Source organism: Varanus komodoensis, unplaced genomic scaffold, assembly GCF_004798865.1.
Source record: "Varanus komodoensis strain SLA01 unplaced genomic scaffold, ASM479886v1 scaffold22, whole genome shotgun sequence".
Lineage (NCBI taxonomy): Eukaryota > Metazoa > Chordata > Lepidosauria > Squamata > Varanidae > Varanus > Varanus komodoensis.
In genome coordinates, this window is record NW_025335606.1 from 3,235,342 (window position 1) to 3,258,901 (window position 23,560).

Consider the following 23,560-nt stretch of genomic DNA (forward strand, 5'->3'; position numbering starts at 1 on the left):
GGACATTTTTTCTTTTTTGCACCCAATACTGGAATATTTCTTGGATGATTACTGTTTTTAATAACTATGTAATTACTGTATTACTCAGAACTGTCCTATTTGCTCCCATGTAGCAGAGAGGGACAGAACAGCCTAGAAAGTTATGGGGATAGTTAAAAACATGCCAGCAATGAAATGCAAGCTTTCTTGCATTGCCCCAAGCTGAACCCTGCCTGTACGGCTCTCCAGTGTGACGCATGGCTCTGTGAGACCCCCATCCAGGACAGGCTGGGGGCAAAGGCGGGCTGCCAAGTGGGGAATATTTCAAGAGGCCCAAGAAGTGGGAAGCTGAAGTGGAAAATTGAAATGAGCACCAAGATGAATCAAAGGGAATGCAAGCCACCAGGGAAGTGTGACACAGTGGTTAGAGCATGGCTGAGTCTCTGAGAATATGAGTTTAGAGCACATCTTGCAAGGAATGGCAGGACCAGTTTCAGTGCCTCCCCAAGGGAAAGCTCACCCATTGCCTTGAGGACATTGGGAGAGCATTGCAGCATTCAAAGAGAAGCCTAAGTACTCCAGCATCCTGTTTCCAACAGTGGTCAGCTGGATACACAGGAGAAATTCACAAGCAGGACAGGAAGGATGCAATCCAAGCCAGGAGTGGAGATGCATCCTGTTCTCGAAAGGGTTGTACTCCCTCCAAAGCAGAGATGTTGGACTGCTTCCAAACTTAGGGCCAAAATCTGGAAGCTCTCAGTGGCGCCCAGGGACAGGTGAGGCTGAAGCCACCACAGTTCACTTTGAAGCCCTTAATTATCCCTTGGGGGTATCTCTGCCTGCTGGAGTGAGGAAAAGCTGCATAAAAGCCCGGGAAGGGGTGGGGGCAAGCACAGCCATGCCGATCCAGGCCTAATGCGGGTCTGAGGCTCCACACAACTGCTGAAGCTGGAAGCCCATCTTTGCATTGCATTGCCCCAGGGTGAGCAGGGTTGTCAGGAGGGCCTCGCCCACTGGGGTGACCCGTCTTAGAGATGATGGATATGGCAACTGGGAAGCATGCTTTAGCCTCCTCCTGGTTAAACTGCTACAGCATGATCTGCATGGGTCTGTCCTCGAAGAGTGTTCTGAATTGCACCCAGCACAAATGCAGTGCCTGGATTTCTGGTCTGCATTTTACAGGCTGGGCCACGCGTTCAATTTACCAGGCCTCTGATGCGATTCCAGGACCAATTCAAGGTGCATATTATAACTGATGAAACCAGGGTGTTAGAAGGACGACTGCATCCCGTAGGGATTCTCCCTCCAGGGGCACCCAGGCCCCGTTGCAGGTTCTGTCACCAATGCAGGTTTGTTTGTTTAGTCACAAAGTCATGCCCAACTCATCGCGACCCCATGGACAACTTTCCTCCAGGCCTTCCTGTCCTCCAGCATCCCCCGGAGTCCACTTAGGCTCACGCCGACTGCTTCAGTGACCCCATCCAGCCCCCTCATCCTCTGCCACCCCTTCTCCTTTTGCCGTCAATCCTTCCCAGCATGAGGGTCTTCTCCAGGGAGTCCTTCCTTCTCATTAGGTGGCCAAAGTATTTGAGTTTCATCTTCAGTATCTGGCCTTCTAAAGAGCAGCCAGGGTTGATTTCCTCTAGGACTGACCAGTTTGATTGCTTTGCGGTCCAAGGGACTCACAGGAGTCTCCTCCAGCACCACTATCCAAAGGCCTCAATTCTTCGGCGCTCAGCCTTCCTTATGGTCCAGCTTTCACAGCCATACATTACAACTGGGAAAACCATAGCCTTGACTATACCAATGCATGTTAGGTTGGGGCAAATACAACACACAGCCTTTTCTGTGGTACCCCCTCAATTGTGGGATTCCTTCCAAGGGAGGTTAAAACAGGTCTGATCCCTGTTCAGTTTTAGGTGGACAGTAAATAAGTTTTCATTCTATTCAGACTTTGGTGGTTTGCAACATGCTGGACAGTCCAGTTTAAGGACTGCTCCATTTTAAACAAAACTGTTCCTGTACTTTGCCACATCACCTTGAAGTCACTGAGGGGAGATTGGGCACTTGGATATTTTAAACATTTCAGCAGTGGCTCGTTGGTCTAGGGGTATGATTCTCGCTTTGGGTGCGAGAGGTCCCGGGTTCAAATCCCGGACGAGCCCTTTACTCATGTCCACTGGCCTCCATTTTTGAGGTTCCAGAAGATTGGAGGGTGGAAAGGCTCATAATAGGAAATGCTTTGGAGTCCCTAGAAAGGGAAGGGAAGTTGCAAAAACAGGTCCTGCCAGGCAAACCTGGTGGAATTCTACAACAAGGTTTCGAGGTGGCTAGATGGAGCAGATCCAGTGGATGTGGCTTACCTGGATTTCAGCAAAGCCTTTGACAAAGTGCCCCATGATATCCTGGTTGAGAAATTTAGGAGTTTTGGGATAGACCAAAGCACTGTCCGATGGGTTGGGGCATGGCTGATGGACTGAAAACAGAGGGTTACTATTAGTGGGGAATCTTCAGGATGGGGGACCATGATGAGTGGGTCCCCCAGGGCTCAGTCCTGGGACCCATCCTGTTCAATAGTTTCATCAATGACCTTGCTGATCAAATTCACAGATGAAACTAAAACAGGAGCAGTAGCTACAACCAAGGAGCAGGTACTCTGGATCCAGAAGAATCTGGACAGACTATGGAAGTGGGCAGGGGACCACAGGTTAGTGATAAATGCAGATAAGTGAAAGGTCTTGCACTTTGGGCATAGGATTGGGTGTCATAAGTACAGGTTAAGGGACAAGTGGCTGGAGAGCAGCCTTGTGGAAAGGATCTTGGGGTGCTGGTTGACTGCAGGCTAAACATGAGCCAATGGTGTGATGCGGCAGTCAAGAGGGCAAACGCCACCCTTGGATGCATATCCAGAAGCCTGGCTTGTAGATCAAGAGAGGTATTATTGCCACTCTGTATGACTCTGGTGCACCCACAGCTGGAGTGTTGTGTTCAGTTCTTGGCCCTCATTACAAGGTTGGAATCAGTGCAGTGAAGGGCCACAAGGATGGTGACTGGTTTGCAAGGTTAGCCATATGAGGAGAGAATGAGGGAACTGGGTCTCTTAAGCCTCGAGAGCCTTCAGCCTGTTAGTGATATATAGGTATGTGCGGGGGGGAGGACACACATAGAGGTCGGTCATGACTTGTTTTCCCCTGTGGTGGAGGGCAGGACACGTTTCAATGGAGCAAAGCTCAGGGAACCAAGGTTCAATCTGGATGCCAGGAAGTACTTCCTGACAGGACCCTGATTGTATGGAATGGGCTTCCACGGAAGGTGGTTGAAGCCCCATCGGTGAGGGTGTTCAAGGATAGACTAGACAAGCACATGGTAGGCGTGTCATGAGTGGAACCAGCTGGGGGTCAGACTAGATGACCCATCAGACCCTTCTGACTCACTCTGTTTCTAAGTTCTAACAGAGAAATGGAGCAGGTCAGAAGCGGCATCCCAGACCATCTAGTCTGACCCCCAGATCCATCCAGCTCCACTCATGACATGCCCACCATGTGCATGTCTAGCCTATCCTTGAACACCCTCACCAATGGGGCCTCAACCACCTCCCATGGAAGCCCATTCCATACCCTTGGGGTCCTAAGGTTATTTGAACTGTGCATGTAATCCTTCCATTGTGTCTTTTTTTCCTAACCAAATAAAATATGACTATCACCATCAAGAGTTGCATGATCTTTCTGCTCAGGTTGGTGGGGACATGGAGAGATGCCGTAGGAAGAAGGAACCTGCTCTGGTCATGATCCTATTCGCAGTAGCCGATGACTAGGGCAAGATTCAGCCCAGCTCTGGAAGAATCTTGCTTGAGGCCATGCAAAGCCACTGTCACATTCCCTGGGATGATTTGGATCACAATGGCTATCAGCTTCAGATAGCACTGCCAGCAAGCCAGTCAGGCTGGACTTGGCATACGATAGGTTTCATGCGTCTATGGTGGCAAGCGAGCCTCAACTGCAGCTCTGGAGAACGGCGTGGCTGTCGTGCCAGCAGTCAGAGAAGCAGCCCAGGAAAGCTGGTGCTCACATCTATTCACGCTGACGATCTCCATGGGAGCAGCTCCTGTGCAAAGCAGGTGTGCAGCAGAGATTTATAGGAGGCAGTAAACATGATTCAAGGAGACCGTATCTCCATTCAGTCCATTCTTCTTTGGTATCAGGGAAGCACGGGGGATTCTGCTGGAGGCACAGGCGGTCAGTCGGTGTAGCAGGTGGAGAAATCGATAGAAGATGGCAGGTAGGAAGGCTCTTTGTTATCCCTCATGCCTCCCTTCCTCTTCTGAGCATTAACCTCTGCCAGTGAGCTCCCAAATGCCACAGCTAGCTCTGTTTCCATGACATTTACATATTCAGATCTATAGGACACCTTTGTCTATCCTTGCCTCTGTTTCTAGAGGTAGAGAGAGAGAGAGAGAGAGAGAGAGAGAGAGAGAGAGAGAGAGAGAGAAATAACAGTTGAAATGGCACAACAGCAAAACACAAAGGACCTTCTGAACCTACAAGGCCAGAACTCAGTCCAAATGGCCTTAATCTAGAGGGCAATTCAGAAACATTACACCAGCAGTGTCTATCTCTCGGTATTCTCCTTCGGAATTTTCAACTCCCAACTGGTATCTATTCGAATCACAGCTACGGATGAGTGCAGAAGCTGAAATGTGATGCTCCAATTTTGAAATGGGGATCTATTTAGCTCTCTTGTGAAATGACTGTCTTTTCAGTCTACCTGTATTTGAAGAAAGATGGGCATTAATTTATGTAGGAGGCATCACCCTCCCAACCTGGTGCCCTTCAAGAGGTGTGTGGACCATGACTCCAAGCATATCCAGCCAGCCATACCCATATTGCCGTCAAACAGATCCAAAAGGCACCAGCATGAAAAAAGCCTTATGTAGCTCAAGAAGCCCACACAAATCAGCCAATGCAGGGGCTGCAGGTGAGTCTGTTCCAGAAATTGTGTCTGGCGAGTTTAGTTCCCATTCCTGGATGAGGGGAAAAAGCCACTGCTTCCTAAAGCACCTGCCCGGCCATGTGGCAAGAAGGACACAACACACAATGCTGTTCTGCTCTGTTCTGGGAGGGCTCTTCCCACTGGCTCTGGACTAGAGCTCTCAACCTCACCAAGCAACAGGACCCTCCTAGCTGAGGATGCTAGGAATTCTGGCCCAACACTTCTGGAAAGGGTCAGCTCAAGCACGTCTGGAATACTGGGCAGTTTCACATGATTCCCAGCTGCATTTTATTACCAGCTACTGGAATAAAGTAGTTGCAACTCCCAATGAGGTGATGGCCTCCTTTGGAATCTGGGCTGGCAACCATTTGAACAGCAAAGCAATAAGTTGACTCTCTGCCTTTCCTTTCTCTTTAGCTGAAGAGAAACGAAGCCCCTAGAAAGCACCGTTTCTTCCACATGTGTGTCATGGAGGCCAACATTTCCCTAGAGAGCCAGAGCAGCTATACTTTGGGGGTAGATGGGGCAGTGACCTCCCACACACACATGATTCTGCCACAAGGAAGTACGTTTGCTCCAATGTACACAGCTCCTGAGTTCCATGCACAATCTTGCGCAGAACATTGCCCTGCTTAATTGTTCACCCACCACTGCTTAAGTGTGCCAGCGTCCAACAACCGCCTGGCTGTTCCAGAGCAGGGATAGATGGTGCTATGGACAAGCTAAGCCCTGAGGAAATGGGGAATTCTGAAGGGCTGGAAGAGAGGAACGTACAGGCACAAAATCGGTGTCCGCTGTGCTTTGTGGACATAGAAACATAGAAGCAGAGCGAGTCAGAAGGGGCCTCCCAGGCCATCTAGTCTGTCCCCCAGCATTAGCCAGCTCCGCTCACAACATGCCCACCTTGTGCATGTCCAGCCTGTCCTTGAACACCCGCACCGATGAGGCCTCAACAACCTCTCGTGGAAGCCCATTCCACACCCTCGGGAACTGTCAAACCCTTTTCATGGAGGGGATTGGATACATTTGTGCAAATTTGCAATTGAGCAAATGCACACTTCGGAACTATGCACAATCCCCCAAAGACATATTTTACTCTTTAGTCTGTAGGGGAAAGCACATTTTGGCTTGGCGGTGTTTTCCATGTGTTTTCTATGTGTAAAATTGCAGATTTTTTTAACGCAGGTCTGCTAGTCCACAGCTTCTGTGGGTCACAGATTTCTCTGGCAACCTTAGTGGCCCGTAATGACAACATTCCTGCTGCTAATCAAAATAGGTACTGGCATTACATTCCTCTAATCCTGGCTCCTCCACACCTGTGCTTTTTAGGGATTGCACCTGGTCTCTGGAAAACTGAAAACTGTTCTGAGGAAGGCTTATCTCACCCCTCCCATGGCGTAGCATCAAATCATAGAGTTCTAACTTCTTAGGGAAAAAAATGCTTACCTTATCCAAGGGTGGGCTAACTGGCTAGCCATTTCCATCTTCCCTGTTTTTACTGCCTTTGCTGTTTCTATTCCCTGCAATCTGAGTTGTTATTACTAGGAATATGGAGGAATCCATTTGGGGGGGGGTGGAATCCTTTGAATTCCCTGCCCTTGACTCCCCAAGTTCTAGTCCACTTTGTGGTGTGTGGGAGAAAGGGGCACTAGCAAGTGCCCCATGAATGCCCAAAAGCAGGTAGAGCTGGTCGGTTGGTGGGAAGAATGCCTGGGTGTCCAGCAGCCCACTGGGGGAATCAGCAGTCCACAACCACAACCAACTTCTTGCTTTGGCTCACACTGGAGGACCAGGACCATAAGGAAGGCTGAGCGCCGAAGATTTGAGGCCTTTGAATTGTGGTGCTGGAGGAGACTCCTGTGAGTCCCTTGGACTGCAAAGAGATCAAACCAGTCAGTCCTAGAGGAGATCAACCCTGACTGCTCTTTAGAAGGCCAGATCCTGAAGATGAAACTCAGATACTTGGGCCTCCTAATGAGAAGGAAGGACACATGGAGAAGAGCCTAATGCTGGGAACAATTGAGGACAAAAGGAGAAGGGGACAGCAGAGGATGAGGCGACTGGGTGGGGTCACTGGGGAGGTGGGTGTGAGCTTGAGTGGACTCCAGGGGATGGTGGAGGACAGGAGGGCCTGGAGGAATGTTGTCCATGGGGTTGCGATGGGATGGACACAACTTTGCGACCAACAACAACAGCAGGAGGACCAGGCTGAGCATGGGAGGAAGTCCTTGCTATTATTATATATGCTTTTAAAAATGTTTCATTCCTGTTTTAGTTTGTGTCATCAGCCACACTGAATTCCTTGAGGAAAGGTGAGACATAAATATTCTTACACAGTAAAATATCAATATTTAATCAAACTACCAATACATCCTTGGACTTAGAAAACAGGTTGACTGTGACTGGCAGCTCCCTCCTTCCCTCCTCCCTACGTCTCTTCTGTCTCCCCCTTTCCCCTTTTCTTTTTTAAATTACAAATAATCCTTGTGACCCTGGTAAAGAATCTGAGTAATGTACCAGAACTGAAATTTCCATCTTCTTGATGTGTTGCATGGGCTTCTTTTTGATGAAGTCACTGTCACCTGCTATTAACTTAATATCGGCCCTTAATAGGATCCCTTCCTTTCCATCTTCACACTGTTGGGGTCTGAATTAATTAGAGGGGGACCATTCTGTGCATAAATCCTTAAACATCAGAGAAGAGGGGAAATTCTCCAGGGATAGCTGAAGTCTTGCCACCACAAAAGAAGCTGTTTCTCTGGCAAGGACCACAGTTCCACCAGCGTAGATTTTCTGTTGTTGGAAAAGTGAATTTTCTACTAGAAGTATAGCTGATTCCATAAAGACAGGAAGCCATCTCAGGACAGAATGAGATAGCACATTCTGGTCAACAGAATGACCAAATCCAAAGACTGGAAGATGAATGATTCATTTATTGATTATATTTATATCCCTCCTTCACTCCTTGCCAGGAATGCAAAGATGCTTACGTCATTCTCCTCCTCCTCTCACTCTTATCCTCACAACAACCTGGTGAGGTGGGATGGGCTGAGAGTCTGTGACTGGCTCCCGGGCCGAGCAGGGGACTAGAACCAGCTGAACATCAACTATACTCTGTGTTCAAGGGTGCCTCCAGTGCACTCATTGATCTCTTCTTTCATCTACGTTTACGCTTGTCATGGAAACCTGGGACAGTCCAGAGTCTTTGCCCCTTCAGATGGTGTGTGGATGTTTTTTGCATTAAAAAAATCTTTGCCCAAACAAATCTTCATAAAGGATAAATAGGACAGGCTACTCCCTCTCTCATGCATACATTTTTTAAAACATCTACTTTTCTCTCTAGGATATTGTCACATGTGAGTTAAAATGCTTGCCAAGAAATTCTTCCAGTCTCAATGGGAATACCCACAACCTCCTCAGCCTCCAGTTCAAAAATGCCATTGCTGAGTTTTTCAAATGGAGGCTACACATGTGGTCCAAAACATCTCTGTTATTAGGAAAACGGAGCTACGGTGACTCTGGGAAGTTCAGCATGTTTGAACTCTGTGGACCTTCTGCGCACCTTTGACCAAATGACTGGGAGTGGGCTTTCTGCCATGGACTTCTGTCTTTACGATGGTCTGCGCATTGCACATTTAGAAGAAATGCCAAGGAAACCTGTGCAAAGATATGCTGCCTGCTTGCATTTATGCAGCTTGCACAAATCATGCTGTTTGTTCGCTTTGTGCAAATCAGCTTCACAGAAACATGCAATTTGTTCATGATTTGCACACATTGTGGAAGGGGCGAATTTCCTGCAAATTCCCTTAGCAGGTTTTTGACAGAGTAGAATTTGTGACCCATCCTAGGAATGGGAGTCTGGAAGCTGCCTTGACTCCCACCGTGGCATGGCAGCACCTGCACTGTGCTGACAAACTGAATATTTGGGGGAGGCAGGCATGACATTTCTAGACTACAGAGGGGGCTGAAATGTGGCACAATTGTAACCTGTCTCATGGATGACCAGCGATGTCCGGCTGAAAATGGAACTTTTCCTTTTTAAAAGCTAACAGAGAAGGTTTATGTGTAAGAAAGGTAGCACAATCTTGCATAAGAAAGGTAGAGCGATTCTCTGAAAGGTACAAGTGCTGCGCTGTATTCTAACAGGGAAGCAGGACAGGTCCATCCGTCGAGCAGGTGGGAGGGGACAAGCAGGTGGGGGGAGACTAAGGACACCTGTCCCTGCATTGGCCTTCCCACAAGTCTTCCACTCACACTTTGGGGAAAAGAAGGAAATTGGGGGTGACTATGCCATTCTGATTTTCATAGAATCGTAGTAGTAGAGTTGGAGGGGCCCAGGAAGGCCATCTAGTCCAGCCCTCTGCTGTTGCAGGACACCAGGTCACACCATCCCACTCAGATGGCTGTCCAGTGGCTTCTTGAATGTCTCTAGTGTGGGAGAGTCACCAGCTCCTGTGTTACCAGCATTGCATACCTGGTGGCTACATACCTTCCTGTCCAGGCTGCCTCTTGATCATTTTCCTGACTTGTAAGACCGGAGCTCCTAGAATCCTTCATAGGGAAGGGATGACTCTGCTTTTGCTGAGATCTGAGCCAGCTGGCCATGTAATTAAAACTGTGCAGGCTTAATTTTGCAGCTGCCCACACAGAAGTAGCAAAGGTAGGGTTTCTGTTCCCAAAAGTTTTCTTGAGCGAGTGAGTCAGTTCTTGCTCACTCACGCAGACAAGGACCTTCCTGAAAGCACTGACCCAGTTACACAAAATTTCAGGGTCCTCTTGCAGAATGAAAGCAATGGACATCTGCTTCTAACTCTGGTAGTGGTGGTGCTCTGGGGCCAAATGCCCCTTCCCTGATTTCAGGTGCAAACATCCCAGTACGTTACCAGTAGAACTGGGTATCTACCAGCTGCATCACTAGAAAATGAATTCCTTAACATGGGACATTGCTCAACACAGCTGAATCCGGTAGATGTCACAAAGCAATCCATGCCATAGTTCATGGACAGATCAAATGACTTTCTGATCTAATGACTTTCATATCTGCAGATATGCTCACCGGCTGTTCCTTTCCATATCCATAGCTTCACATGAGCCAGGAAGAAAAGGGAAACATGAGAGAAGGAAGGCAGTGGGTGCATTCAGACATGATGATAACCTGCACTAAACAGGTTTGTGAGTATGGCTTGAGTGTAGGTTACACAGAAACATAGAAACTGAATGAGTCAGAAGGGGTCTCCCAGGCCATCCAGTCTGACCCCCGGCTCCAGCCGGCTCCACTCATGACATGCCCACCATGTGCATGTCTAGCCTATCCTTAAACACCCTCACCGATGGGGCCTCAACCACCTCCCGTGGAAGCCCATTCCACACCCTTGGGGTCCTGACTGTCAGGAAGTGCTTCCTGGCATCCAAATTGATCCTTGGTTCTTTAAGTTGGCTCCATTCTCTCTGTGGGAGAGAACAGGTCTCTACCCACTTTCATGTGACACCCCCTCACATACCTGTATGTTGCCAGCAGATCCCCTCGGAGTCTCCTCTTCTCCAGGCTGAAGAGACCAGTTCCCTCACCTCATACGGCTTTCCCTCTGGTTGCCTTTGAGTTGCAGATTGTCTCTGAACTGTGGGTTGTCATCTTGTCTAGATCTGGCTGAGCTAACAAGCCGTACCTTGTTCCTCATGAACAACCCACTGAGAGAACCCGCACTCGGTTGTTCAGTTGGGAACCATGGCTGTTCACCAACAGCCATCCATTTGCACTAGCAAACTGTGGCAATCATGTTGCTTATCACTCCACAAAGACTCCACTTTAATCTAGTCCACTCTGTGGCTGCTACGCAGAACCAACACGCATGTGGCATTTTACGAAGACCAAAATATATAAATATATGCCCCTTTTCTGACATGATTACAATTTATAGATTGATGATGGAGGATAAAACAGGAGGTATGAAAATGATCCAAGCCAGAAGGGTAATTTTTCCAAGGGTAATTTTTCAGACATATCTCCACACTCACCTCTTTTATATTTATATCAACACTAGGGATTAGAACAACCTTTTTGCCCCTTTCAAGGGCTGAATGGCTTTGCAGGTGATCTGTCAGGGAAATGCATTGCAGGTGATCTGTCAGGGAACCAAAGAAGAGTGAGTCACACGCTTTTTCCTTCCTCCCAGCTCCTTTCTCTTTCAGCAAATGGGCAAAGAAGGGAGAGATCACTCTTGTCAGAGGTCAGATGCAGAGGAAGAAATAAGAAGGCAGTTTAACAATAAAAACTCTATGATTCTGCTTCTGTCTGTGGCTACCAAAAATAAAAAAGGAAGTCCACTTTTTCCCAAACATACCTCCAAATTACACCATAATTTCTCTATCTATCCAGTTTGTCCCTGCTTCCTTTTCTCTCCCCGACTCTTGCGAATGTGCCCAAAGTAACTTCAGCACATTCCAAGTGCTGACCGCCCATGACAAGTTGGACAAGTTCCTCCACTGGGTTCTTGGAGGCTGCTTAGCTGAAGATGTTGGTGAATTTCCAGGAGGGAATTCTAGAGCAAAAAGGCAGCCACCAAGAGGACAATGATCTCCCTGGGTCCCTTGAGTGTCTGAATCTGGCCAGTTGCTCCATTTTGTCAGTGCCAGCTCGGCTACCCGTGCTTTTCTAGGTGAAGAGAAAACGAATGCAAACATGCCTTAATGGGTGCCCCTAATTTCACTTGGAATCCTCTGCAGGAAGAACAAAAGGAAGCACATGCACTAGAATGGGTCCAGTAAACACCATCCAGGTGTTTCTCACCTGGTTTCTATTTCCTCTATTTATGTGTCCACCGAAAGAGGGATAAAGGGGTAGGTGACGTTATCTTTGTCTCTGCAGTGTATTGCTAGCATTTATCTCATTGCAGTGGGCACGAGCTACTTGGGCTTTTGTCAACCTGTCAGGGATTTTTTTTTTTTTTGTCTTCTATACTCTTCCCTCCCCCTCTTTTTTTTTTACAGAAAGCAGAGTTCAGTAAATAAAGATAAATGATCGTGCTCCTTCTCTGCAGACCCCGGAGCTAAGCCGAACAGGCCTCTTATGGTTTGTACCTGCTTCATTGGCTGTTCAGACAGCCCGGTAATACGACAGATGTACCCAGACGTTCCCTCTTCCCTGCTGTCCATTAGATTATGTTCATTTTGTCTGAGATTCCATTAGAAGGCTCAAGGTCAAAGGAGTCGCAGGAAGGAACGAGGACTAATTCTTTCCCTTCCCACCACAGCCCTAATGTACTTAAGAAGCTCCTTGCTACTTGCAAAGCCATTTGAAATAAAGGGGGGCCTCTTCCATTTGGACATAATGTATTGAAATCAAATGCAAGTGCTCTCTTAGCCCTCGGGCCATTTTGGCAGGGGAGCCCAGGAACGGGTCTACGTGGCTTCCCGAATTCCTAATAAATTATTGTTAGAGCAACGTTCATTACAGCTAGAGCACAGAACAAAAGAGCACAGAAAGGAGCATTTGGAGTATGAAAGACATTCCCTCCAGAGGGGTCTGGATCTAGTTATCCCAGTAACTAGGATGAGAGGGACCAAGAAAAATGAAATCCTACACAGGTTTTGGCAACAGACTTCCTTCCTTCCTTCCTTCCTTCCTTCCTTCCTTCCTTCCTTCCTTCCTTCCGTCTTTCTTTCTTTCTTTCTTTCTTTCTTTCTTTCTTTCTTTCTTTCTTTCTTTCAGCAAAGGTGTTCAAAGACAACAGAATCCATCCTGGGCAAACTTTTTCTTTCATGTGGTAGGATTATGCTTTCTGCTCTGACACAGGATTGTGAGCATCAAAGTGTGACAACATTTACATGACAAACTTCCAGGCAGGTAATCGTGGTAATTGTGCAAAAGCAGCTATGGCTACAGTGGCACTGTAAGGATGATGGATTAGGCAAGGAATTAAGAAATTCAGGGCTGTGTGAGATTTTGTGTGTGTTTCTTATTCTATCCATCTTTGTTAATAACTTCTTCAAATACATAATTTACATTGGGTGCAGTCCTATGGGGATGCTTATAAGCATTCAGACCCAGAGGATTATGGGCTTTCTGCGCAGGGCAGGAGCACTGCAAAGGTGAAGGTCACTCCTACCATCCTCTTGCCCTTCAAAACAGCGAGGCAACGGATTTTGACTAAATATGGAGATGGCAAGAAAGAGGCGGAGACTCCACCTGGACAGATCCATCTAGATAGTACTGGTCTCCTCTCATCCTCATGTCCTGGAAGGTCCACCAAACCCCTTGCTTCCATACCAGTGGAAAATGGGAGAATGAGTGGCTTCCCAGACCTAGAACTGGGAATCAAATCTTGCTCTACAGGCCGTGGGACATCTCTGCCTAGTATCTCTTGGGAGAGAGAAAGAGGGCTGATTTGGGTGCTTATTTGCAAGGACTGCTGCTCGCTGGGCTTCAGAAGAATCCGATTCAGAATGTGAAGTGGAACTGGGGAAGAGGGTCTGGGAATGTGGGCCGTGCTGAGACTCACAGATGAGAGAGGCAGGGACACTTGACTCAAGGACAGGCAGACAGGCAGGCCCTGGGAATAACCGAGACATACAGCTGGTGGGAGGGGACCCAGAAGAGAGGAGCTTCTCAGACACCAGGCAGCCCTGGCTCTTGGCCCCATGGCATGGCCTCAGCAGAGGAGGGTGGCCCAGTTATAGGACTGGTGGGTGGACAGGAGGCATGCTCACTTTCAGAGGGCCCTTCCAAAGGGATGGGTCCCTGGCATGCTCATGAGGAGAGTTCCTGGAGGTGGATGCTAGACTGGCTTTAGCACACTGCTCTGTGCATGCTCAGAGAGCCATTCTGGATGTTTTGTGCCTCGTGGTCAATAAAGAATGCCTTGCAAGGGAAACAGCCTGTGGCGTGAATGTGCAAAGGCAGAACACTGGCTCGAGACAGTATCCTTCCATGCTGATTAATTTCATAACCCATTCATATTGTTTGTTGAGTGTTTTAAAACATGTTTCTGCACACAGGGAGCTCCCTTTGGGTTGCTGTTGATGCTATTGCCAATGGCTGTGGAGCTGATTTGGGCGGCCATCTGCTGGTGGACTCCATTTCATTTTCCCAGAGGCCTCCAGAGAGTGAGCCATTCCAGGACACTGTGGGGGGGGGGGAATAGCACCCAACATCAAGAAGAGAATGAATGGCTGCACCTTCAGGTACCCGCTCCTTTGCTACCAGTTTTTCTTTGTGTGCTGCAAATTCGGAGAAGGAAAACAATTAGTAGGTTTACAATTTCTAATGTGTGTTTATCTGAGAGATTTAGGGTTGATGCACTTACACATGAGCCAATCAGACCTTTTCATTGTCTTCAGCATTCAACATGTTTCAGTTTCAAGTTCTTTCTCTCCCAGTTAGGAACTTCCACAATTTCAGTGCATCCTTACCAAGGCTGAACTGAAATGAATTTGTGCCGTTGGAAGGCGTCCTTCCCTCCTCTGCAGGGGAGAACAGGTCTCTGCCTACCTCTGTGTAACACCCCCTCACACACCTGTATGTATCCAACAGGTCCCCTCTGAGTCTCCTCTTCTCCAGGCTGAAGAGACCCAGTTCCCTCAGTCTCGCCTCATACAGCATCCCCTGCAAACCGGCCACCATCCTTGTGGCCCTGCGCTGCACTGACTCCAACCTGGCTATATCCTTCCTGTAATGAGGGTCCCAGAACTTAACACAATACTCCAGTTGCAGGAGCACCAGAGTTGTGGCAGTGATACTTCATCCTGTCCTGATAGGTACATGTAGCCCCACCCTGACCTGTTTTGTTACGGTGACTTGGACTTTGCTATTGGAGTCTTATTGCTATTGAGCCTTATGTAAAGAAGAGGAGACTCTGAGGGGATCTGTTGGTGACATATAGGTACATGAGGGGGTGTCACGCGGGATGGATTGAGACCGCGGAAGTGGAAGGCAGGGCAGCTTCCAATAGAGCAAAGCTCAGCGAACAAAAGTTCAGTTTGGGTGCCAGGAAGTACTTCCTGATGGTTAGGACCCCGAGGGTGTGGAATGGGCTTCCAGTAAAGTTGGCTGAAGCCCCATCGGTGAGGGTGTTCAAGGATGGGCTGGACATGCACATGGTGAGCATGTCATGAGCGGAGCCAGCTGGCACCAGGGGTCAGACTAGATGGCCCGGGAGACCCCTTCTGACTTGCTCTATTTCTGTGTTTCTAATTCAAGGATCAGAAACCAGGAGAGCAGCAGTGCAGGTACCTTGGACAGGATAACGGGCCAGGAGACACAGCAGGGAAAGACACACGGCAAGATGCAGGAGCCCATGCAGGAGGGGTCAGGCAAGGTGCAGCTAGCAGGCCAACCTGCCTTGCTGGAGGGACATGACAGGGCTGGATAGACAGCAGGAACCAGGGGAGGTTGGGCAAGATACAGGCAGTGCAGGGGAGCCTGCATTGCTGAGCATAGGAGTGGAAGGAAGACCTCACTCTCCTTTAGTCCTTGTTCCCCAGGACTCCCAGCTGTTGCTCATCAGGAGACTGAGAGCCCCAGGAGGGCCTGGGACTGGCCCTGCAAATATAGTGGTGGTGGTTCTGCCCAGATCCTGACAGGTATCTCTCTTCCCAGAAGTGGAGGAAGCAGCCCCATCTAAGTGGGATGCAAGGTGGGAATGCAAATCTTTATGAGGAACTAGTTCCATCTCTCACTGTAGCACCAGCCTCACCGCTCAAAACTGATCAGAAGTGAGGTGGGAGCACACTCGTTAAACAGCTAGGAGTCCTTTAATTGATCAAACTGCCACTCAAACCAATGAAGTTTCCATCGTATCAAATAAATACATGCAGCGACCAATAAGCAACCATCCTAGCAAGAAGAAATGCAGAAGCCTTTCCTACCACAATTTTCTTCCCAGAATCAACGAGTTGTCACCCAGTAAAGCATAAGCATCAAGCATCTGAAATGACGACCTGAAAGAACATCCCTGCTTCAATATTTCAGGCAGGAATTAACATTGATGAATACGAGAGACATAATAAATAAATGGTGTTTTCTTCATTAGTGCTCCCGTTTATGAAACCGAAAGAGCAGCACTTAAGCTTGTGTGATTTGTCTTGGAGAAGAAAAATGTCAAGTCATTATATACTTGTTACTCTCCTGAATTTTCATTCTGCACTCGCGATGAAGACTAATATGAGAATTTGGAAAATGGTGTGCAGTTTCAGCTCATTTCTGAGATGCCAATTACCTTTATTGCAATGGCTTTTTAATTGATAATTCAATTGAATTTTTGCTTCCTGCCTCATGGTAGGTGCTACTAATTCTATTAATCCCCAGAAAAGTTACAAGGCATTCTGCTCAAATTTCTATTTTCTTTGTAATATGGTATTACAACAGACAGCAATATGGGTGGCGTATGGCAGATTGTTCCTTTTCTGGCACTTTTATTGAAAATCAAGGTACTGTATTTGCTTGATTATAATAACGAAGCTGATGATTTCCAATCTGTTTAATAAAGAGCTTCAGTGTTGGAATATTTCTATTAAATTAACCAGCTGGTGAGATGGTTTCTTTGTTGCTGTTGTTACAGAAAAGCTGCGGAAAGGGTATTAATTATTAAAAATAAATACTCTATTTCGAAATGGGGGTGTTGCCCCCTCCACTACATGATAGAACTTTAACTTTAGACAACAGCCATTGAAGTATTGTAGACAGTGCTGCAGAACTGCAGAAAAAGGAAGGGGTGAGGGAAATGCTCAAACAAAAGGTAAGGCTAAAGCCTCCCTTTGCTTCCTCATTCATTCATTTATTTATGCTTTACAAGATAATGACTTACGTTGCAATCAGCGGCATGTCTTCAAATAAGCAATTCCCACTGAGTTGAGTGACGCTTGCTCCCAGAAAAACGTGAAATAACAGGGGAATGGATCTAGTTGTTCTCATGGTGGCAGAAGAAGAAAAGGAAGGCCAAATATGGGATGGACTGAATCCCGAAGGGAGGCTGCAGCCGTGAACTTAGAAGAGCTCAGTTTGGAGGGCTTCCATTCATGGGGTCACCCTAAGTCTGGGGCGAGTTGCGAGCACATTGCAACACCAAGGAAATGCTTTTAATTCCATAAGAATCCGAGGGGAAATGATTGGGATTATGCTACTTTGGGAGGCTCTGATCCTGAAAAAAATTTCCCACTGGAAGATAGAAAGATGTCATGAGCAGAGCCAGCTGAAGCCGGGGGTCAGACTAGATGGCCCAAGAGACACCTTCTGACTCACTGTGTCTAGGTTTCTATAGAAACTGCCCGTGTAGAACTTCCTGGGCTGGCAAATGAAGGCTTTCAGGGTGAAACTTCCCCAGGACTGGTGAAAGGAACAGTTAAACTATAAACATTTAAATAGTCCTGTTTCCAATCAAAGTATCTCCTGATGTGCTAGTCATTCACACATTTCACATATTAGTGATTAGAGAAAAATGGCTAGTCTTTTCTTAAAGGTAATGCATAAGGCATTAGCACAAGAAGATCCTAAAACTCACATTGGCCCACTTCCTATAGCCAGGCCAGAAAGAAACAGAAAATCTATCAGGTTCAAATGAGTGGGATTTCCCAGCATTGATATATTCCTATTGGCTATTTAACTTTTAATGTCATCCTAGGCATCATCAGTCCTTCAGTGGACAGGATCTGCCATATTTTAATTAATTAATTAATTAATTAATTAAACCATTTCTATGCCACCCCATTCGCAAAGAGCCTCAGGGCAGCTTACAAAACAGACACAGTACACACAATTAACCTTAAAATTTGGTTAATATTGTTGTGAAAAATGCAATAAAAGACACATCATCAAGATGAAACAATGAAGGGTTGTCAACAAGATGTAAACTATGAGAACTCGTATGAGAACAAGGCTTGTACTATACATAGTGGAGCAGGAAATATTTTTGCCCTATATTTTGGGCAAATATGACTGCCCAAATATGGGAGACTATATTTACTGGGCCCAGACATCATGATCACAAACTACAGTTTCTCTTTATGGGTGTTAGAGTCATGGTTTGTCAGAGCAGCTGGTTTCATGCAAGTGGATAACCCATGTTTTAGCAATAAGCCAAGATTCAATCATAGCCTACACAGAACCCATAGTCAACCTTGGGTGCAGGTCATCGTGTTGTCTGAACTCAATGGCAGTGTCATTTTTGGTGGTGGTGGTGGGATTCCATCCTCCTGAAAGTACAAATGTCTGAAACCAATCATGAAGATAAGAGAACATGTGAAATGATTTGACATGATAATAGAGAAAGTCATGAAAATTTACCAAGCCTTTGCTCAGAAACTCGGGAAATTTAGACAAATCCAAGAGGAAACCAAATATGACCTATGAATTTTCTTTGCCAAGAACTCAAATTCTGCAGCACCTACCACAAGACACATTGGGCAGGTCCTCATGACATGACAAGTCATGATATCTTTTCCCATGGTTCTTCTGTTCCACTGTCTGAACTCCATCATGGTATTTCATCGTGGTGTGTGTGGTTTTAGGAACCACAAACAGGAACAGATCTGATCTGTGCTTTCTCAGTACCACAAGGGTGTGCTGCAGCCTCCCCACCTGGAAAGCACACCTGGTCATGGTCCCAAGGCCAGGACCAGAGAGCTGGGGGCAAGAGTGACTAGCCAGAGGGTGCCCCTGAGGGTGTCAGATTTGCACAGCTGTGAGAGGCACCTCCGCTCTGCCACCACCTTTCCTAAAAGTCTTCTCTGGGACATCCACAGGCGTTCAGCAGGTGGCAGATTCTCGCACTGCATGGGTCTCATGTCTGAGGCAACCCACTCACACACGCCAGCAGGAGGAATGAGAACCAGCTGGGGGTGTCCAGTAGGGCCTGTGGGGCTCTGCAGAGTCCCCTGTGGCCCCCCATTCTTGGCAGGGGCCACCTCTAACCCAGCACCTGCAGCAACGCCTTCCTAGTTGCAAGAAAGGCACTCCGGTGGCGGCACCTCTCCGGCAGGGAAATGAAGTTGAGCGGTGCGCCCCCTCGCCCTGCCAGGCACCACCCCCTAGCTGAACCCCCATCTGGGGGCGCAGCAGCAGAGCAGTGCTGCTCCTTCCCCCAGTGCTGCCCAACCACTGTCGCCTGAGTGTGGTCCAGGCACCCCTCCATTCCGCCCCCCTCCAGCGGTCCTCCCAGGCAGGGTGTGGGGTGCCCACTCAGCTCCTTCCCCTTCTCCCCTGCACTTCAGGGCAGGAGCCTGCCCAAGCAGCCACAGTGAGCCCAACGCAGCGGGGCATCTTGGGTGTCAAAGAGGGGGTCTCACACCTCCCATGGTGCCTCCTGGGATGCTGCCCAGAGGACTGACAGGGCAGGAGGGGCAGGAGGAAAGCGAGTTACCCCCTGCGTCTGATCCTCTGTCAGGCATGCCGAGGTTAGAACCCACGAGTCATGGTGGCTTCACCAGGGTGCTTGTCCTGACCGGCCAACCCATCCTCTGTGCCACGCAGCATTGCTCTCTCAACCAGGCTGAGTGCACCATGTAACAGTGTGGATTCTGGGATATGTAGTTCGCTTAAGAACCAGCTTTCCAGAATCCACATATATCCTTCATTTCTGTTGCTGGGTGGCATGAGAGGAACTACATGGGTGACTATTAGTGGGGAATCATAGGGATGGTGGTCAGTGACGAGCAGGGTCCCCAGAGCTCTGTCCTGGGACCCATCCTGTTGAATCTTTTCATCAATGACCTGAAGGCGGGGGTGGCAAGTCTACTGATCAAATTTGCAGAGGATACTAAAACGGGGGCCGTGGCCACAACTGAGGAGCAGGTACTCCGGATGCAGAAGGATCTGGACAGACTATAGAAGTTGGCTGGGAACAACAGGATGGTGTTCAGTGATAAGTGCAAGGTCTTGTACTTGGGGCATAGGAATGGGTGTCATAAGTACAGGTTAGGGGACAAGTGGCTGGAGAGCAGCACTTGTGAAATGGATCTCAAGGTACTTGGCAACTGCTGGCTAAACATGGGTCAGCAGTGTGATGCAGCGGTTGAAATGGCGAATGCCACCCTTGGATAAATAGCCAGAAGAAGGATGTAGCAAGGTTGGAATTGGTGCAGTGAAGGGCCACTAGGATGGTGGCTGGTTTGCAGGGTAAGTCATATGAGGAGAGACTGAGAAATCTGGGTCTTTTCAGCCTTGAGAGGAGGAGACTCCGAGGGGACCTGTTAGCAACATACAGGTATGTGAGGGGGTGCCATGCAGAGGTGGATCATGACCTTTTCTCCCCTGCATTGGAGGGCAGAACGCATTCTAATGGGGCAAAACTCAGGGAACCAAGGTTCAATTTGGATGCCAGGAAGCACTTCCTGACAGTTAGGACCCCGGGGGCATGGAATGGGCTTCCACAGGGGGTGCTTGAAGCCCCATCAGTGAGGGTGTGCAAGGACAGGCTGGACATGCACATGGTGGGCATGTCATGAGCAGAGCCAGCTGGAGCCGGGGGCCAGACTAGATGGCCCAGGAGGCCCCTTCTGACTCACTCTGTTTCTATGTTTCTATGAAATATGGCCTCTCCCCTTTGCCTCTTGTCTTGGAGGCCACGACGGCTCCTCCTCCTTTTAAGAAACAGTGAAAGCAGTACAATTGAGGCCGGAGCTGCGGGGTTCCAGGTGCAGCACATCTGGATTGGCTGGGATGCTGGCATCATCCGCCGCTCCACACTTCCTGCAATGATGAGCTCGCCCTGGGCTCAGCTGAAGTTTCCACGGTTGCTGGGGAGAAACCAATGTGAGCCAGCCCGGTAGTGATGCAAAGTATTATGGGGCATCATGGCCTTGGCGGGACAAGCTGGGCCATGTGCTTCATGAAAGCCAGCTTCCAGTGGAGATGGAGATAGCTGGGATTGGCTCGTCCAAATGGACCAACACAGCTGGTTGACTTTTTGGGACCTTTTTTTGGTGGGGGAATCTTTGGGAACTGTAATGATGAGCTCTTATTTTTCAGAAGTCCCCACTATGGTATTGTCAGGGGAGGGAAGAAAAATAGGGAAGTTTCTGGCATTGCAGGAGTCCCAGGGGCAGCACAAAGTTTGGGTAACAGGCAAAAAGTCTCAGGAGAGCCAAATATTCCATTTGGCCCAGCAACTATTCTGGTTTCCCCTAGAGAATCATGGGGCATGAGGAATCAGGGAAACCCCGAATAAGCCCAAAGTAGAATCTTGAAGGTAGGGTATCCATCCTAGGGTCACCTCCAGGTTTTTAAGGTCCCCCTGAGCAACGTTTTCAGAGAAGACAGAATAAAACAAGCAGTATGGTATTTCTCATAGCAATTTATATTATTATTTGGCCCTCAAAATTAATGTTTATCTATTAGCTTCCCAAGAAAGCTATCAGGATTAAGAGGAGAGCAACTAGCAAAATGCTACTTTATTTATTTGATTATTTATTTATTTTAAGGCAGCATCGCTGAATATTTATGAGTTGATCTTCTGACTTCTCTTTATGTTGACATTTTCAAGTTAAAAAAACCACACATTTGACTAAAGGAAAATAGCTGGCTCCGAGTATCTGCATTCTGAAAATCTCATAGCCTAGGGGCTGGCATCGAGAACATAGCAAGAGCAAATAATATATCCTTTGATGTAATACATAACCTAGGGGTATTGTCGACCAGCATGGGGAGGGGAGCGAGGGAGATATGAAAAATTAAAACACATCAGTAAAAAGGGTCAGTGCTTCTAGGATGGCGACTTAATCACTCTTCTGCATTAGCGACACAAAGAGGATTAAAAAGGGGACGAGAGAACAAATGACTCCTCGTTCCATGGGTTTAAAATGATTTGTTTTCTAAGGTCTTAAGGAATTCAAGGAAACTGCAGCTGCTAACTGTGCCGAAGATCGTTAAGCTTTCAGCCTTTGAAAGAAAAAGAAGTGGAAGCAGATACAACTGTGCTCGAAGTAAGAGGGCAATGGCGAATCCTCTGAGCTGAGCTGTCCTGCATCCATCTACTTCTATGCATAAGCACCATTAAATTATGGCATTCAAGTCTGTTTTGCAGAGAGCTGAATGAATAGTTTGTTTCGAAGCGTTCTGAGCATAAAATTGCCCTCTTGGGATGGGAGAAGGGTTTCTCTAACTCTCCCCTGTGTTTACCATGGATCTGTTTGTTGTTTTGTCTTCTTTTGCTGTGTTGGTTTTGCAATGGCAGCCACCAAATGCATTGTCCTAATGAAGGCATTACTCCTGGATTTCCCAGAAGCTGAACAATGCAATTTTTCGTGTCCGGTGGAAGCAAACCAATGTTGGAAGGCAAGAAGGAAGGAGGGCTATTGGAGTCATACCTCAGCTTTGAGATGGGTCCGTGCCGTTTTAGTTTTTGATGCATAAAATCAATTAGATATTTTGTCCAATCCAATAGTGTTCTTAGATTAGTTTGAGTTGGAGCTGGTACCCAAATCTGAATTGTCAAATTGCACCCTGAGCAAACCAGCAGACATAATGATGTACAAGGCAAGGGAGATCAGGCATTGCTAACAAAGCAACAAACAAACTCATGGAAAGCCAAAGAGGTGAGTTTAATCAATGAGGCTATGCTGAATCTGGAAATCAAATATAATTAGCCTTCCTAAGAATAGAGCGAAAACCCAATATCAGCATTTGCGCCGTTATGAAATAATTTAGATTATATCTGTCAGAGGAAGTTTAGACTCAATTAGTCCTGCTTAAAGAAACGGAGAGAAATTTTATGGATTGCCTTTTTTTGCCCCAGATGGTTAGATTTTCTGACCTTGCCTTAACATGGCCCCTTATTAGTAGATACAAGGGCTTATGGGGAATTGGGGAAACCCAGTTCCCCGAAAGCTGGGCTATGACAAGCCTGCCTTGGATGACCATAATGGGCAACAAGAAGGTAGAAAGATTTCCATACATCTTTGTCTGCTGCTGACCTGGTACAAATTGGATTCAAACCATCCAATTAGTTTTTCATTTGGGCTCTTTGCTTCCACAGAGAGGCCAGGACAGTGGCCCTTTCCGAACAGAAATAGAGGCCTTTCTTTTCAAAGGCCACCTTTGAGCCACGTGACCCTCCAATGCGCAAATCAAAAATGAGCACACCGATCTCCTACCAATGTCACCTTTGGAAAAACTTTTGCTCTGCAAAGTTTTAATTGCCTTTTTGAATGCAGAGCCATGGAGTGCACCTATTTTTTTAATGGGAAATCCTGCCAGCCATTCAGTTAATGTCCTCCTATTAGCTTCCATGTAGCCTGAAGCGCCTGATCCTGCCTAATCTTGGAAGCTAAGCAGGGTCAGGCCTGGCTGAAATCTGGATGGGTGACTAAAATGGTGCGAATTGCTCAGAGAGCTTTGGCTGCGGGCAGGACAGAAATGTAATGAATAGTAGCAGTCATGGTAGCAGTAGTGGTAATATACCTGGAAGTGATGGTATGATGCTGCAAATTTGTGGTGAGCTTGGCCAGGAGAAGCAGACATGGGCTTCATTCATCATTTCTAAACAAGCCATGGTGTGCCCTGCTCTGTCTGAGCCAGTCCCTACCAGCAAACCATGGTTTGTTAACTCCTCATAAACCATTAGCAGAAACTTCGGCTTCTTGTTGACTTATGAAGTCTGGCTTG

The 23,560-nt window shown here is 47.5% G+C and overlaps 1 non-coding gene across 1 annotated transcript; it reads left to right on the plus strand.

Annotated features, from left to right (window-relative positions):
* Positions 1–2,072: 2,072 nt before the first annotated feature.
* TRNAP-UGG lies at positions 2,073–2,144 on the plus strand. The gene has a single exon. It is a non-coding gene; the product is annotated as a tRNA-Pro (tRNA).
* Positions 2,145–23,560: the final 21,416 nt, after the last annotated feature.